The following is a 19295-nucleotide window of genomic DNA, read 5'->3' on the forward strand; positions in this document are numbered from 1 at the left end:
CAACAAAATTATTTTGTTACTGCAAATCATTCAGTTCCACCACTGTTTCATGGTTCATGTCTCTAAAGCCTTTTTAAGGGACTTATCTTAATTTCAAAACCAATACAAATATGGGCTAATATTTTATTCTTAAAACTGGAAAATAAAGGATGCTTTATCAAAAACTGTATAATTTTAAACAAAGTCCTTATGTAGTATTTCCTACCCAATACTAAATTTGGTCCTCTTCAAGACACATGGACAACAAAAAGTACAAGTTGCCTTAGATATCCAAGATATCAAATATCCTTTCTCCCTAATGTTTAGGTTATGTAAAGATATGGACAGTTTGGCTGAAAGTAAATTCAAATGCCACTTACTGTAGGAGAAGATATCTTCCTGAGTTTTGTTCCTTACTTCTGGTATACTACACCCAAAAAAGTAAAAGGTAAAATTGTGTTAAGTAAACTTACCATAACAGTATAAGTTCAAAGGATCACCGTGGCAGTAGCCTTCACCATATGGGTTGCATCCTGCTAAGGATATAAACAACTGGCTAACTTTCAAATCTTCAAGGGCGCTAACCTTCCATGCAACCAAACCATTAGCTTGAGCTGTGCTGATTAAAAAGAGTGCTTTGGGTACCAAGCTTTTCAGATCTTTCATGTCAAAAGAGAGGGAGGCTAAAGCCTTGAAAACAGCAATGCTAGGAAATTACAACTAAAAGTACTCACCCTAGTAACAAAAATAAGGGGGACGGAAGGAGGAAGTGGCTACTACAGCAGTGATCATTTAAATATCTACTCTCATGGTAAATTTACTTACACAACTGTACTACTCTCAAAATTATAATGAAGTTATTTGGGTAGCTTATCATACCTTAAGCTGATTAGGCTGAGGATCCAGAAGACCCTAGAGAATGATCCTAGCACACCCTTTCTTAGACACGGGGAAGGAATCTAATGTATAGTGCTTTGCAAAAGTATCTGCAGAGGACCAAGTTTCTGCTTCTAGAATATTTCTAGAGTCCAGCCCTTTCCAAAAAGCCACATGAAATTGTCAAGGTTCTGGTAGACTGTGTCTTGACACTGCTTGAAATTGCCTTGCTGAGGTGGGTACAACAAAAAGTAATGGCATGAGACAACTGCTTGGAAATGGTCTGCTTTGACACAAGTTGCCCTTTTTATTTACCTTCACAATAAATGAATAACTGATCAGAGTTCACAAAAGATTTTTTCCTGTCAAAATAGTACTCGAGTTGTCTGTGGGTACCCAAGATACCGAATATCATTTCTCCCTCATTTTTAGATTCTGAAAAGAAAACAGAGAGATGGATAGTTTGGCTGAAAGCAAACTTGGGTACCACTTTAGGAATAAATGAAAGATTAGCTCTCAGGGATACCCTAATATTTGTGGAAAATGAGATAAGGCTAACTGACCATAAGGGACTGCAACTCAGATACTCTCCTTGCAAAGATTAGAGCATCTCTTCCATGTTAAGAATCTTAAGTCAGCTTGATGATTTGGTTCAAATGTAGCAAGAGTTAGTTCTAGATCAAAATTAGGATCCCAGAGAGTAGCCATCTGCTTTCTAAAAGGCCTTGTATACAACACCCCTTTCAAAAACCATTTCATATGATCCATGGGAGACGCGTTGAAATGACTGACAAATGAAGGGCAAGTTTGACAGGCCAAAAGATAGCAACCCACACAAATAATACAGAACCAGAGAAACACTAGCCCTGAAATGGTGTTGGTTTCTGCCATGGCACCAACTAGAGAATATTTTCCATTTGCTAATATAAGATTTTCTAGCAGCAGGTTTTCTTGTCTCCTTTAACAGTGGGTGCATGCGCTCAAAAACAGATGACTAAAAGGTATTAAGATTATATAACTCAGGCAGTTGGTTGCAGTTGTCTGGGGCTGGAATGTATCAAACACTTCTTGTCCTATATGAGCAGCTCCACTCTGTGAGGAAGCTTGTGGTATTTGCTCTTGGCTATTTCCAAAAGAAGGGAAAACTGCTCTCCCTTGGCTTAGAACAGAGTCACTACAAAGACTTTTGAAGTGTCCTTCTGAATCTTCATAATGTCTCTGGATATTAGGGGGAAAGGTGGAAAAGCATAAAGGAACATTCCCATCCAAGGAAAAGAAAAAGCATCCGTCTTCCAAGCCTTCTTGCATGAAGTCCTGGAGCAGAATTTTGCCAAATTATTTTTGTCAGTGGGGGGGGGGGGGGGGGGGGGGTCTTGAAATGTGTTCTCCACAGCTGGATCAATTCCTGGAAGGTCCCCTAATTCAATTTCATTCAATTTCCATTCATAAGGGTTTGTTCTGGTATTGCTCAGCTTGTCTGTCACACAATTTTGCTCCGATGGTATGTAAAGATTCCTGCAGAGTAAGATTGTGCTAAAAAAGTCTACTAAAGTTAACGTTAAGTGGTACTAAAGTCTCATGCAACTAAGTGTTCAGTTCAAAAAGTGCTAAAATGTGTTTCTAATTATGTGCAATATTAGTCTGTCTACCTGCATGTCCATAATGTAATAGCTGGGTTTTACGTGTGTAAATCTCTGTGAAAATAGTCTATATGTTGTCTGTACATTGAGTCTGGAGATACAGAATTTCATTCAGTTTTTGCACTTGTGTGATTTCTGAATGACAATAAAGTTTACTTTGACTTTGAAAAGCTATACCTCAGACAACCATGGCAAGTCTGCATAATGGGTAAGATTGGTTTCCCCATGTTTGTTTACACACCACCATCACTGTGGTACTGTCCGTAAACACACATAGTGGTCCAGGGCACCAGGGATGACTGAGGGATTTGACAGCATTTATAACAGCCAACATCTCTTTTATGTTTGTATGCTTAGGCCTGTCTTTTCTGTTTCAATGACCCTGCACTTTTATCCTCATTGACACTGATCCACAAGCAAAGTCTAAGGTGTGTATTGTTACAGACTATGCAGGAGACGGTAGGGAAAATAGGAGACATGGATTCTGAGAAACTTGGTTTCAACGCAAAAAAAATCCCTTTCGCAAACCCTAAATCTGGACTCTGGAATGCCAAAGAATGTAGATGGTGGGACCATAAACATTTTAAATACCACTGCATTTTTTCATGTGGAGTCTTGCAAGGGGAATCATGAGAATCACAGAAACCAGAACAGTCAGATATTTGAGAAATTCCCTGGCTGAAACAGTAGATTGAGCAGAAAAATTTGGAAACAGATCTACACATGGATTTTTTGTGGAATAAAATCTCTCTGAAATGAGGTGTCTAGAAGAAACCCCAAGAAGACAATCCAGTAAGAACGAGTCAGTCAAGACTTTTGTATGCTGTGCTGGAAACCCAGTCTGTGTATGAGATCCCACACCCAGGACAGATGTTCTTAACACTTTGAAAAAGATTCTGCAATAAGTTTTCTAAATAAGGAAAAATGTGAACACCTTACGGTCTGTAGTTGGGTATCACAGGAGCTAGACACTTTGTGAACATTCTTGGAGCAGTGGATAGACCAAAGGGTAATGCAGAAAACTGATTATGTGATCCAGACACTGAAAATCTTAAGAAATATCTGAAATCTGGATCTATAGGAAAATGGTGATACACACCTTTTAAATCTATAGTCACCAGAAAACTCAAATGGGGAATAAGGGGTAACTAGTTGTGAAGGGATAACATTTTGAATATGGGCACTTTCACAACCAAGTTTAGAAAGGAAAGATGTAGAACTGGTCTCCAAGAATCTCATTTATTTGGCCCCAGAAATATTCTTGAATAAAACCCTTAAGGGCAGCTTGTATCACCTCCTGAAATAGCAGACGCTGAATGACAAGAGATTTTCTTTCAGTTTTTGCACTTGTGTGCATTTGAGCTGGCAGATGAGGGGGAATCCCTTCAAAAAGGGCTGGAACAGACTCTCTCTGCTATCTGTAACCACAGTGTATTACTTTCGGAACCCATCTGTCCCGAATTATCTGTAACCAGAGAGAGAAATGAAGGTTCAGACTTTATCAAAGGATAAAGGGCTTGGTATCAGAGCTCATTCCTCCATCTTTCCCAGAAAGCTCTTATTCTCTGCAGTGAAACAATCCATTCTCTCTGCTCAAATGCAATCACCAGCTGTTGCTCATGAACCAGAAAGATTGTGCAGATCGTCTGTTTTCTCATCTGGTATGCTCTGTCTCTATTTAGTCCCACAATCATTCCTTGGGAGACTATTTAGATCTTCATCACAACCTCCTCCACCTCCACAAATTTTCCAGAATGTTCTCCATCAGAGTTCTGCCCTTTAGCACCATTTGCTGTAGAGGTGACAAATTTGTCCTATACCCGAGTCAGCTTACTTCAGTATATATACATTTTTAACTTGCATCTCTCCTAAGAGCATGTGTGTGCAGTTAAACTAAGGCACTCTACAGGTCAGCACTGCATAGGAAGCTCATGTGCAATTTATACCACCAGCCAAGGGGGCATGACAGATAAATACATCCTCAAAAGAGAATGATGCACAATTGTCTGGAGATAGCCTACACCACTAATCATGCTCTGAACAGACATAGAAAGGAGGAAGTATGTTATAAGACTACACTTGTCCACCTAAGCAGCACCAACCTGATTAGGAAGTAGCACCTAACTAAAACTATATCACAAGATAATGAAGATTAATTCTTAGTAGTTGCTCACTGACAAATAGGTCCTGCAGTGTAAATAATACATTTTCATTTTTAAATTATCTTATATGTAAACAATGAATGCAATGTACAAATTTTGAAATTATTTAGATCAGCAGCTCTTAAATAAGCAAGCGGAGGTGGAGCAACTAGATGCCAAAAAATTTTTAAACTAAGCTAAAAATTCTTAGAAAAAAAAAGTCAATACACAAGGAAAGGCATAGGCTCATAGGTAGGTACCAAGATATTGGCCCTAGGGCCTATATAAGCCTAGCCAAACAGTACCCGGGCTTTTGCCAGACAAGAAAATTATTTTCCTGTGTCCCTGTCAAGCAGAGCCACAGAAGTGATCCCTGGGTGAATTTCCTCCCATCATACTGCTTTAACAAAAACTGCTTTAACAAAAAATGTCTAACTTCCAGAATGGTCATATACTGAGGAAAGCAACAACTCTGCAAGTCTGGGCAAGTAAATGGAGTTGAAGCAAAGCATTCATGTAATTAACCAATATGTCAGCCCTTTGATCCATTATATACAAAAAAATGTTGTAAACAAATTCTTAAAGCTTCAAATCTGTCTGTCTGTGTTGCAACATTACTTGGCTGCAGCACGTTTGGCTTTTCTTATACATTCTGTACTTGACTGTTTGTTTCTTTGGCTTTCATGTTGGATTAGCACTAGGTTCTTTGATCATTAAAAAAATGACATGGGTTTTAGTCTCTTCAGAAAAACAGGTTTATCAAGTAAATGTTAAAAAGCAAGAAAAAAAAGTATATTGCAAACTGATACCACACTCAACATTCTGTTTAAGTCTCACCATTTACAAATCAGAATTTCAAATAGTCAAACAGTGTCAGTTCTGACTTTCAAACATATGCCTAGTCAATGCAAACACTTTAAAGTACTTCAAAACCCATTATGTTGTAGTAAGTAATCAGAAATGTTGGTAACACCAGCTCATTTGTTTTCCTTTTTAAGGCACAGAAATTGACAGAGAAAAAGCTATGTTGACTTCCCGAAGAGTAAAGTAACAAGATGAAAGGAGAATTTGTTACAATTGACGGGTTTGCACATTCCCAGTAATCCTCAAAATTATACTGTCTGGAGCCTTAAACACCTGGTATGTCACTAATAATTAAACGGACCAAGATGTGGTGACAAAGAAGCAGTGATACAAAATTAGACCTCAATGACAGTTCACTTTAATAACCAGATAATATTGACAAGAAAATGGAAAATCGTACCCTCCCATGAAGATAGGTTTAGGTGTGGTGTTCACCATCAAATGCGCTTTGGCCAGGTGAACCACAAAGCTGGTCTTGGGGCAGTTTCATACCTCTCAACCTATAAGTACAGAAATCTGGACAAAGTCAAAGTAATAGGGAGATAAAGGCCCAAAAAATCAAGGACAGATTTTAAATACTGCTCCCAGAAAGTTATTAGAATAACAGATTTTGTATTAACATGTACTTCCTGAATGGTATGAAGTTTGAAACTCAAATGTGTTTTATTATTTAGTGACTTAAATTCTCAAAGATTACCCAGGGAACCACAAATTTTATGAGGAACAAACCAAAAACATGAGGCAGAATCTAGACATTCTGTGAAATTCTAAACAGGTGAGAGGTATGCTCAGTGTGGAAACTGAGATGGTTTGATGAAAGGTCAGTCAAGTGACAGATGAGAACAGATTAGTATGGATCAGAGAATGGAAATCGAAACTGGCTTGTAGAATGTCTGGTCATTGATGGGAAGTTGTTAGAGCTTGTGCAGGAGACTTAAAATTACAGGCTATTTCCCCATGAAGCATGCTGACCATTAGACTCTCTCTGTCATGGTTAACTGGTCGACTCATTTCTAAACAGCCAACTGAGACGGGCTATCACAGACAGCCGCATGGGGTGATTCTGTTTTAGAGTCTAACCCAATGCTCATGCCCAAAAACATACTCAGTGTTTGGTATGCAAAAGGCATCACATCATGTGCATCACCCACTTCCACAAATGGAATAACCCCTCAGGTCAGCTCTGCCTCCTTGAAACCAGCATTCCTGCTCTACTGTGTATTTAAGTATGGGATCACACACCCTTAGCATACACCCCTCCCCCCAGAGAGGACAGTAGAGTGAGCAAAGCAGTGCCCATTCTCTCATCTCCATGTCAGCTTCTTCAGGTGCCCATGCAACTAATCAAACCTGGGTCACCTGGGTCATAGTCAGGGTTGTATCCCTGTATGCCAACAGAGCTGGCTACAAATTAGCGATCACTTGAGTTTATCTCTATACGTATATCTTAGAATCAAACTTCTTAATCAGGAGTTGTTTCTCTCCCACTATGGAACTGCACACTGGGAAGGGACCCTTTGAAACTAGTACATGGCTGACTGCTGTAAATCTGTAGTCTGCCAGAACAGGGACAGAGTCAACTTAAATGAGTTTTAGAAAAGAAAGCTGATCATTGTTTATATATATGCACTTAACAGTTATTCCGAGTATTTGGTCTTCCAGAAGATTTTGTGTGTGTCTGTGTGTGTGTGTGTGTGTGTGTGTGTGTGTGTGTGTGTGTGTGTGTGTGGTGCTACATAGGAAGGCTACCTACTAACCTTCTACTTGTACCGAGACTTCAGTGTTCACACAGGGTAGCAGTATAGTAACTGTGGACCTAAGCTGAGATAAACTTAAACATTCCCGAGAAGGCATGATTAAGAGGAATGACTTGCTGATCTTAACTGTTACTGGAACACTGCGCTAGTTATGGAGTATCCATAACAAATACCATGTTCAAAAATAATGGTGGTCATAAGCATATTCTGTAGTATATCAGCTTGAGTCGTCTAGGGCTGATGATCAAATCTGTAGTTGTGTTATAAAACCTGAAACAATATGTTATGGATAAATGGGATGTCTGATGATTACCACTTAGTAGGGAAGTGGGTCAAGATGGGTGGTACAAAGGTTTAAATAACCAACAATTACTGCCAGTCATGGTGGCAACCACAGAATTCAATAGTGGATACCAATGTTTGGGGGAGCCATCAAAACTTAAAACAAAAGACTATCCATGCAGTGCAAGCACTGTTCCAGAATTTCACAAGCACAGTGAGAAGGGAGGACACATTGAGAGTAACAAAAAAAGGGTTGGACAGAAAATTCAAAGTGTATAAATTAAATCTGCAGGGTCAGTTAATTCAGAACTCAAATGAAATATATTGCACATATCTAGATTAACTAATTGCAAAGATGGTTAGAACAGGAAGGAGTTTTTATTAAATGAAGTTCATTTCAGTGCAAGGAAATCACATAGTATATAGTATTTAAGACATATGGAGGCATCAAATCAAAAATCAGAAGGAATTCTGCTGATGGCATTCCAGACAGAAGACATGTCCATTGTTCAATTTGGATGCTGGATAAATTTGATTAAATCTGCAGCCTACAGGCTGAGTTTCAAAACTTCAAGAAGCTAGTGATGCAGCAACAGAGTAGAGGACAAATGTGCAAAATTCAATCTGAAAAAAATAAATAAATAAATAAGTAAACAAAAAGAAGAAAACTAGGGTGTTAGAGAATTTGTATGCATCAATAAAGAGTGAATGCAAGATGGCAAGTGATGTACAGAGGCCTGAATCTCAAAAATCTTAAAATCACTGATGTGGCTGAAAATGGTGAAAGATTCTTGACAGATGTAAAGAGAAGGGTCTACTTTAATAGAGTGACATGCCATATTCCCGACACTCAAAACACCAAACACCACATACCCAAAAAGTTATAAACCTGAAACAGCAAAAGCCTATCATTTACCCAACAAGTTCACAACACAAATGTAAGCAAACCACAGCTTAAAACAACCTCTGTAAAACGCAGCACGATACATTTAAAAACCTTTACTTGTAATAACACACAGTACAACGAACTACCACCAATCACTTCCTGAAATAAAACAACTCAACCATAAACATATCAAACTAAATAATAAGCAAAAAAAAAAAAACAGCACACAAAAAAAAAAAAAAAAAAAAAAAAAAAACCCGGGAAATTATACCCGATCAAGAAACCCACCCACTAACACAATGGAAAACCCAAACAACACCCAATGAATATTCATATCTGTAATTACGGCATCGACATGAATATTCAGTAGCGTACATTAAAATCAATAAAAACAAATTAAATACAAAGTGTTTATACGGGGGGACTACTCTCCCCCTGCACCCCCTCCTTGGGGGGCTGTGTCCCGCAAACTCCGTGCGACTTAAATATACCATCTCCGGGGATTGCACTGCAGTGTGGAAATGGGCATATCGCCCATTCTGCTCACCTCAAACTGTAGGCATTCAAAATGTTCAGTGTTCTGCACTTAAGTAATTTGAAGATTCACTCGTGAAACTTCAGTATTTTGGTCTCTGCGTTTTAAATTTAGGTATTGTGGCATTTCGGTCTACCAAAGTAGACCCAAACAGAAATATTCTAAAGTGAGATTAAGACAGTACACAGTTTGCAGACATACTGAAAATATCTGGACAAAGCCAAAAATAAGGGTGGGACGAAGTCTCAAAAATAGGGACAAATTTTAAATATTGCTCATATACACAATAAAAGCTGGTAGTATATCAGGTTTGGCAGCTGCATGCATTTTCTGAAGTATATGAAACTTGAAACACAAATGTCTGTCATTACTTAGTGACTTCGATCTTCAGTGATTTGCCAAAACACAAATTTTATTTGGAATAAACCAAAAATATGAGGCAAAAATCTGGCCATTCTGCAAAAATCTTGACAGCTGAGAGGTATGTTTGCAGAATGCATTAGGGAAGTAAAGATGCACTATTCAGTAGTGGTGAACATCATTAGCAAATATAGTGACGTCTTTAAGGAGTTACAAAAAAAAAAGTGGAAGCACTGAAAGCAGAGAGATCTGTAAGACACAACTGGCAGAAAAAATATTCAAATTACAGAATAACCAGAGAGAGTGGAAGACATGATTTGTATGTCTAATATACAGGATAAAATAGGGAGTTGGACTTGGATACATGCAATAAAGATTCAAGTGGAGTTGTCTCTTTACCTGTATGTGCCAGTTCAAGCTGGAAATGTAACATAACTGAGATACTTTGTTTCAACCGGAGTCATGTAAGTGCAAAAATCAGATGGCATCACGGTTACAGAGATAAGAAAAGAAAGCTGGAAATAAGAATGTGCTTTAAGAATGGCAGCTCAATTCATACAAGGAAGTAGAAGGTGCATTCATGAGGAAATGTAGGTTGAGAAGCTTAAGTTTCACTTGCTCTACTTGACATTTTGAAAATTTTTCTCAAACAGATGCAAGCCATTCACAGCGCCACAGGAAGCTGTTTGAGCCCTATGGAATATGAACCTTAAGAAGACAAGGTTGAGAAAGAGAGCAAGAATACTGTAGATCATTATTAGCTTTTTGAAGTGGTAAATTGCAGAACAAAATAAGCACAAAAAAAAAAAAAGGTTGGTGTTACGTAGAAGACTTAGGAAATGTTACAGCTTGTATGATGGAAATGTGGAAGGAAGTGATCAATGTATGCTAGATGCTAGAAAACAGGATGAACAACCCAAAAGTGGAGTGTTGTAACTAAAAACAACAATGCTTTTCTTTCATTATGCTATTGAAACTAAATGTTAAATTTACTGGTAAATAGCAATGCTTACTTTTCAGGCTGAAGTTATTTAGTCTTGAAAAAGTGGTCCAGAGGGAGGGGAGCCTCTATACAAGTAAGAGACAATTAATTTAAATTGGGAATTAAGCAAGATGGATAAGAGAGCAGAGACCTTGCTCATCACTTATGGGGTTAGCAAGTTGGAGATGGAGTTTTTGTGAAACACAAATGATAGTTAAATAACCAGATCTGGTAATTATAACGATACCAAGTTTCTGTAAGGTTGGGGTACATACCAAATGACGTGTTTGTTTAAAATGTTACAGACTGTACATAATTTGGTTTGTATATTGGTATTAACATATGTTTGGTATGGGATACTTAAACAATAACCGATGACGTGGTGACGTGGTGATGTATACTGAAGATTTACCCACATTTGATGTGGTTTAATTACGAGGCCAAAGCCTGAGTGATTAAATAAAGCCAACTGTGGGTAAAATTCATTATACCACAACCACGGAGTTGGTTACTGCTATTATACAATGACATTATTTAAGAAAAAAAAATACTTTTCTTAAACAACGTCTCTGTATAATGCTGCATTACTGTTCTTCTGCTGGTTGTGGTACACTGCTTCCTTGTTTTGATGTACTGCGCATGCATATGGGACTTGCGTCCCACGTATACCCAGTACATCAATGCTTTGAAATGGAAGCAACAGAGAAAAGAAAGTCTCCATTGCTCCGTTTTTTTCTTTTCTTTTTTTTTTTTTTTATTTATTAAAAAAAATGTTTTGAGTACTTTATACCAAGAGAAAAAAGTCTGGACGACCGGACCTTTTTCCGTTGGTATATTGTATGATTTACAACAGGCACGCTGGCCAATCAGCATGCACATTTTGGAATATTAATGGGGGGGGGGTCAATGTATAATTATTTTTAGACAATAACATGCAAGCAAAACTGCAGAAGACATAACTAAAGCTGAATGCCGCAAAGGCTATATAACAGGAATAATATGATGAAATCTTTAGAGGAAGGATGACTTCAGTGACAGAACATAATTGGTTTGACCAATCAAAACAAGAACAGAGTATTTACATACTTGAGAAAAATGGAAGCAGGACTACAAGCCTTACTAGAATTGCATTAGGACTTAAATAAACACACTGCTCTGAGTAGGAGACATAGGGTTTGGGCAATAGAATCTTTAACTGGAGCATATAAAGGGGTATGATGGTATAAATTTTGCACAGGTGTTTTCTTACATTAAAATATTTAAAAATGGAGAAGAATATATGAAATGGTTGGATTTCAGGGTGAAACTGGAGTGCATATGGGTTTCTAATGCAACTACAAGCACAGTGGAGTAAGAAGGTTCAGTGAATGAGATATGGTTCAGGAATGGGGACAAGTATGGAAACATGCACAAAGTAATATGTTTTATTTTTGCTTCAGATATTTAACTATCCAAGGTACTGTGTAGCATGAGCACTATGGCGCAGAAGGTAAAAGCCCTGAAAATGGCCCATAATTAGTGGTTCATGCATCTGAGATATGGGCAGGGGAGGATGGGGGTGCCTATTCTGTGGAAGGGGAGACACCAAGCCAGATGTGTCTCTGCAAGAGATCGGCTGGAAGCTGGAACTAAGAGGGATTTAATGGGTTGGATGGACAGGACAGAAAAGTAGTTATGGGCCATCTCTATGGTCCTGGGGTGGTGCAGGCTCTGGCTAATTGTCACTGCCTGCCCAGCCTGACAACAGGCAACAACTTCATGTAGTGAGTGCGTTAAGTCTAAAGAAAATCCCAGTCTTCTTCAGGAAGGATGATGTTATTCCCAGTAGTTTGATCATCACCCCTGGGGGTGAGAAAAGTAATGAACCACTAAGCTCTCACTCTGCAGGAAATAATGGGCCAACTGAGCAAGACGTGAGAGTGATTTGATGGACAGAAGGGGTACCAGTCCAAAAAAAAAAAATCCAGTGTACCATGTGCATAATATTTAAGCAGGTACAAGATAGGGTCATGTGTATTCAACATCAACTGAAAGTCAGCATTCAGTGAGTTAAGGGCAACCTTAAGTGTAGCACTTGAGGGTGGTACATTTATTTAGATATAAGGCACTGGAAGTTTCTTGCAAGCTGTCTTAAGAATATAGACTTTTAATGAGCAGTGCCAAGAAATAATAAAGGCAAAATTAACTATAAATTTATTTTATTTATTTTGTTTTACATTTGTTGACCGGGAATGTCTGACTGAGCAGAGGTCCTTTTTCAGCAGAGGCCCGGGCAGAAAAGCTCCAGTACATACAAGTATAACATTAAGTACATTAGTATAGATTTTATACAAGTCGAAATAAATGAAACCAACAAAAATTATTAATAAAATGAGATCAATTTAAGGTAAAGTTGAAATCAAAAGTATGCTCTCATACAGCACAAACAAGAAAATTTATGGAAAAGGAGCAGTTAACAGGAGAAACTGAGGGAAATGCAGAGTGGATTTCTAGAAGGCAAACATTCTATTAAAGAAGCAGCAGGGAGGGTAAGATATGAATTGGAAGAGCAGATGTTAGGTGTGACCGTTTTTTAAGTCAATCCATAAAAGAACTACTTTTGTAGTTCCCTGGGTTATTAAAAAAATTGGCTTTTGACTTGGACAACAGAGGGTGCCAAAATCTAGCACTTTCAAAACTTGCAAGTGAAGAAGCTAACAGTTTAATAGTTCTAGTAACTTTGGAGAGAGAGAGATGACAATGTTGCTTAATGGAAGTAACCAGGCCCTGGGGTGCACCGGGATAAAGCCCCGACTGCACACCAGACAACCCATGCCCATTTAGTGGCACGGGTGCTGAAGTGGTCTAGTTAGGGAGAATGGGAATGAGCTCATGATGCCAGCTCACCCATCCTGGGTGGAAGAAGACTGCCAAAGTAAAGTGATATTATGTTTACTGTTGCTTTTCTCAAGTATTTTTATCTCTTGAATGTAATAATTACCTGTTTTAATTTGTTTATTAATCCTTTATTCACCATGTAACAATATTTTATACTTTTGTATATCTGTTGGAGCTTTTCTCCCCGGGCCTGTACTGAAAATGGAAATTTATCCAGCTAGACTAGCCCGGTCAACAAATGTAAAATAAAATAAATAAATAATATTATTTGCTAATGCTGTTGGCTCATACTGGAATAAACTTCCCATAGAACTGACCTCTTTAGGCTCATCACACCTTTTCAAAAAAAAACTAAGAAACTATTTTCAATCCCACTGGTTATGTCCCTGCTCTAATCCTGACTGAGCTCACCAAACAATCCCTCTCTACAGTCCGTGTCACTATCACTACTTCTATCACTCCAGCGTAGTGTACCTAGCATCCCACCTGCTCATTAATTTTTCCTACACTATCTATTTCTCTTATACTTGATATATCACTGCAACCTGTTTCATCTCCCCATTTACTTAGCCTATAGGCTGATCACTTCTGTGCAAATCTCTATCCTAAAACTAGTGCCCCGGCACTACATGTTTTATCCTAATTTGTTATTAGTGTAAATACTTATAGACTCTTTATCTGTTATTGTTTTTCTCTCCTCCTCATTTTTTAGCAGTCCTACTATTGCAATTGTTATGGGATTACAATTCCTCACTACTGTTTAGTTCTTGTTAAACTGCCTCTGCATTGTTACTCTACTACAAGAAAATGTTCCTTTTTTTGCTTATATGTTTTTCATATTTTTTGTTTATTGTAAGTTACTAGTATATAGTGGAGCTTTTCTCCTCGGGCCTCTGCTGAAAATGGACATGTATCCAGCCAGACTAGCCCGGTCAACAAATGTAAAATAAATAAAAATAAAAATAAATAAAATAAAAGCTTCCTGCAACAGCAGCATAGTCAAGTGAGCTCTATGTTGCAATTGATATACCACTTTGTCAGAAAGCTGTCCATGTTAGGAAGTGCATGTGCATTGTGGAGCCTGCAAGGTTGCAGTGTGGTAGTGGGGGGTTAGGGTACATACCACAGCAGTGGTACAATGCTGTACCAGTGTCCTCAATCTCTTGGAACTGTCATCAGACATGGCAAAACTTGAAATCGTATCCCTTTCCAAAACAGTATAAGCAGTACTGTTTTAAAAACAGATTAATAATATTACAGTTATTGGGGTACTTACTGGGCTTTCATATTGCCATACCATTAAATAGAGAAACTTTCTCTCAGACAAGTATCAGGATGTGCTAGTGGCAGGAAGCAATCGGGAAGGTCAGGTACAAAGTGCACTTTTACTGTTGGTTTGAGACATTACGGCATGTACCAACACTGAATTTCTGAGAAAAACATATCAGACTGTACCTTGTGGGGAGGATGAGCCCAATCATAAGACCCACAGAGCAAGGTCACCAATTTCAGTTTAATAAAATATATGAATGTATCATTGAGCTCCATCCTTGCGAGTTCACCCTATGAAATAACAAAGCAATAATAATAAAAAGATGTAATATATTGGTTAACAGAAAAAGTCACCAAGAATGCGCCTTCTTTGTAAATAATATGCCTAGATACTTCACAGGGCTGCAGCCCATAAGAAGCTCAAACAAACCCTGTAAATATCATCCAAGGAAGTGCACTAGTTGAAAAGTCTCAGAGTGCACTGAGATAAGAAATGTCCTGCAATATTGCTCCTGATGTGGGGGGGAGGAAGGCAGTAGGGCAACACTGCTTTTACCACCGTTTTGTTTAACAGTATGTTAAAAGGAGGAGACGCACCGACATTCTGGAAGAAAGCTACGGTGGCTGTTACCCACCAGATCCAGCTTCATATAGGCCCGTTTCAATTTTAAACCATGATTATAAAGTGTTTATCTCTATAATGGCTAAAAGAATGGCAAAGGTGATGTCAAAATTGATAGATATGGATCAATGTAGTTTTGTGGAGGTGAGGCAAACATCTGACATTAATCGAACAATGCTGATCCAGAGGGAAGCAGAATTAAAGAAAATACCACTGTTGTTGTTGGGTCTTGATGCAGCGAAAGTACTCAGCACAGTAACCTGGGATTTTATGAGTAGGGCAATGAAGCATTTGCATTCCACAATAAAATAAGTTTAATTAGGAAGATATATGGTGGATCAGAAGTGAAAATTACAATAGTGTGTGTGTGTGTGTGTGCGGGGGGGGGGGGTCTCTGATTAGTTCTGTTTGAACAGAGAAACCAGGCAGGGGTGTCCTCTTTCCCCTTTGTTATTTTCATTATATTTAGAATCATTGGCAAAGACAATAGGGACCTAAGAAATTCAAGGATATAACTGGTATGGCAATCAAGATAGTTGGCTTTATTTGCAGATGCCACTATTTTGAACCTGATAAAACTAGAAGAGGACATTTCAGTGTTGTTTAACATTCTGAGACAGTTTCATGTCTTTTCAGGACACAAAATTAATGAAGATAAAACAAGGGCAATACCGGTAAATTATTTGCCCACACATGAATTGGTTCAGAAATACCCATATTTATGGGGACATGATACATGCGTGAATGGGCGTACCTTCGTTGAAGGTTGTGTGTTAGGGCCGGCAACTCAGCACGTAAAAATCAACTGCCAATCATTAGTGGACCGGAGTTCCGCTGTGGTGACCCCTAACTGGGAAAAGCCGAAAGAAACAACAACAACATGGGGACATGATACAAATGAAGTGCATAGCAGTATGGGCTAAAAGGGATTCTATTACGGCAGCTAAGGATATGTGGGAAGAGACTAAACAAAAGATAATACAAAAACTGAGAAAAAGGAAGCTCTGTTTTATGGAAACGGATAGCAAGATACAAGCAGTAAAAAATGTTTTAATCACTTTAGTTTGACACAGGTCAGGTATATTTTTATCAACCAAAGGAGATACTGTGGACAGTAAATGACAGACGAAGAATTTTATCTGAGAGGGGAAAAGTGCAAGAGTCAAGTGGAATAAGATGATCCTTCCAATAGAACAAGATAGTTTGGAATTACCTGATTTGAAGGGGTATTTTAGAGCTACACTGTTAAGGCTCCTATACATACCACAAGCAGAAAGCTATAATTCAAAGTGGAAAGGAATGATGATGAAGTGGTGGGAGGGGAGCTCAAGAAATAAGGAGAGACTGGGGTTTTGAATGCAGATCCTTAAGGAGAATAACAATAGACCATATAGAATATTATGTTCATAAAGAAGCAGAAAATATTCGAAGAGCTAAGCCAAGACAGGAATGGAGAAAGGAGAGTTTGCCAATAAGGATGTCTCCAATTACGGGCATATAGAATATGCAAGAGGGGGCTGACATTTACTAGAGAAAACTGGCAAAGGAACCAAGGTATTGGGAGAAAATAGTTAGAGAGAGAAAGGTAACAGAATGAAAAGAGGCCAAGAATACATTTGGACAGCAGGCTGAAGACTGCATTCCCTAACAAGGATTGATATCAGAGTATAGGCAAACAGAAAGGAATAGGAATCCTAAGTGAAAGACCAGCATGTGTAGATTTTTTAGTAGAATCTAGAACAGAAACTGCTGCTAAAATAGGGATTAATAGTAGGGCAAGGAGGTTGGAAAGGATTGGGAAGAGATATTAGAGAAGAAATTCATAAAGAAACAATGAGAGGATATAGGGATGGCTCCCAAACATGCAACAAAGTCTACAAGATATAAGATCTTTGCTTGAAAATGTTTGCATAGGTATTTTTAAACCCCAAGCAGACTCAAGAATTTTTCCTATGGCAGATTTCAAATGCTGGAGGTGTGGATAGGGGAGAAAGAGGTAATTAGGAACATTTTATAGGGGAGAAAGAAGTAATTAGGAACATTTTTGGAAGTGTAATGAGTTGACAGACTTAAGGTAGTCTGCATGGACTTTTTAGTCAGAAATACTGGGTGAGCAAATTGATGTAACTATAGAAATGATTTTTTTTTCGAGCTATGACGCAATATTGGAATTGCCTAGACATACTAAGGCCGTGCTAATTCTGATGGCTGCCAAAAAGCAATCACTAGAAAATATAAATCCAAGTCTAAAGCAACCACACTAGAAGTAATGAATATATTGACAAAGCTAAAAGAACTGGAAGTGGCATCTTTAGAAAAGGATTGGTGCAGTAAAATGGGAATTCTGGGAGTAATACATGCAGAATAATGCTTTGAAGGAGGAATAGGATTTAAGGCAAGGAAGGAATTGAATGAGCCATGTAATATTCAATTGACAATTACTGTACATAAAATTATATGTGATGCATAATGCTTACAATTGAATATGTCAACATAGTTTCTTTTCATTTATATGAATGTACAATTGCCAAGGTCATAAGTGATAATTCAATAAAGATGTTTCTTGTTTAAAAATACTGCTTTTACCACAAAGGGCAGTTTAATAGAAAGATGACAAGAGACTAAGTATGGAATTTTAGGTGCTGTTTGCTGTCAAAGAGGTCAGGTAGAGCAAAGAACAGAAAAACCTCAGTTAAAAATAAACGTACACATGAACAGTGAATACAAATGATAAAACATGCGTGCTGGTTTATAGTAGTCCCTTTCAAAATAAACATGCAGAAGAGGAGCACTACAGTGAAAACTAGCACAGAAAATAAACATGCAAAAGAGGAATGTCATAATGAAAATATATAGGGTCATAGAACATTACTGTGCTAACAGCCCTAAATCATTTTTAAGCTTAGCCATTCATGTCCCAATTTTACCAGTGCCCATGGGCTAGAAGGGCTTTGGTATATGCCTGTGCCTTAGGACATCTACAAGCTGCCATTATCCATAAGGGACCCAGGTGACAAGCCAGGGGTGAATTTACTATTTCCCATGCACTGGTCCAAATTGCACTTGAAAAGATTTAGAAAAGCGCTCTACTTCACATGAATGGGAAGTCTGTTCCAGAGAAGGGAATGTATAACCTCTTAGACAATAACATACACACAACTGCTATGCTTCTGCCCCTCAAAGTAAGCCTTGTTCCCCTAAAAATGTACTGATGCTCCTCATAAAGTCAGAATTCTTTATAGGTACATAGCTTATTAAATAAATATACTAAGCTTATAAAATACTTTTTAGCACTAATTACATAAATTCTACTACACAAAGACATACTGTTGTGGGTGAGGAAAAATAAGAAATGTGCTCCTCTTTCTTAACCTTTGCTAGGATTTTAAAGGCCAGTGCTATAATTTTTAATGCTCTGGGGGTTGAGAGGTATGATTTGTACTTGGTTTAAAAAAATAGCAAACAAAAAAAAAAATTCAAGGAAAAGGCATATTGCTTTAAAAAGAGTGCTATGGTTTAGAAATAAATTGTCTTACGTGGAGTATAACAGAAGCTCCTGCAAGTCGGGACAAGTAAACAAAGCTGAGTCAAAGCATCTATATAATTAACCAGTCTGTCAGTTCTTTGATCATGGGTAAGCAAAAAATGAAAAATGATATAAACAAATGTGTCAAGCTTCATTTCTGGCTGAGAACACTAAATGTTATGCATAAATGAGTTCAGCACATACCGATTTTCTAAGACATGGTATCTGTTTGCTTCCTGGATTTTGGTCAACGTTAGGCACTCTTCCCAATAAATAAAGTTCAATTTTTCTTTTTTTCTTTTTTTTTGTAGTAAAACTGGGTTTATCAAGTAGGTTTCAAAACTTTAAAGAGAAAGCAAAGTAGAACTCCAAATAGCTAATGCCAATTATAACTTTCAGACATACTCTGAAGGAATATAAATTTTTACATGTTTAAACATATGCTTAATCAATTGAAACATTTCAAAACAATTGAAACGTCATATGGCAGTAAATGATCACAAATGTTTCTACTGACATACCAATTATGACACATTTAAGAGCTTTTCCGAAAGACTGCAGACAATTAGCTTTTCGAGGGGGGGGGGGGGGGGTGGCTGGATCTGCTGGGACTACCGATACAAGAAATGCAAAGGTCATAAAAAATATTTTGGAATTTTCCTTTTTTTCAAAGTTGTATAATGCTTACTTCTAAAA

The 19295-nt window shown here is 37.9% G+C and overlaps 1 protein-coding gene across 3 annotated transcripts in view; it reads right to left on the minus strand.

The window, feature by feature from the left end:
- RAPGEF5 (Rap guanine nucleotide exchange factor 5) overlaps positions 1-19295 on the minus strand; it is a 1983710-nt gene that overhangs the window by 1720803 nt on the left and 243612 nt on the right. The window lies entirely within an intron of this gene.

The sequence above is a fragment of the Protopterus annectens genome, chromosome 3.part0 (assembly GCF_019279795.1).
Source record: "Protopterus annectens isolate FY-2018-M chromosome 3.part0, PAN1.0, whole genome shotgun sequence".
Taxonomy (NCBI): domain Eukaryota; kingdom Metazoa; phylum Chordata; order Ceratodontiformes; family Protopteridae; genus Protopterus; species Protopterus annectens.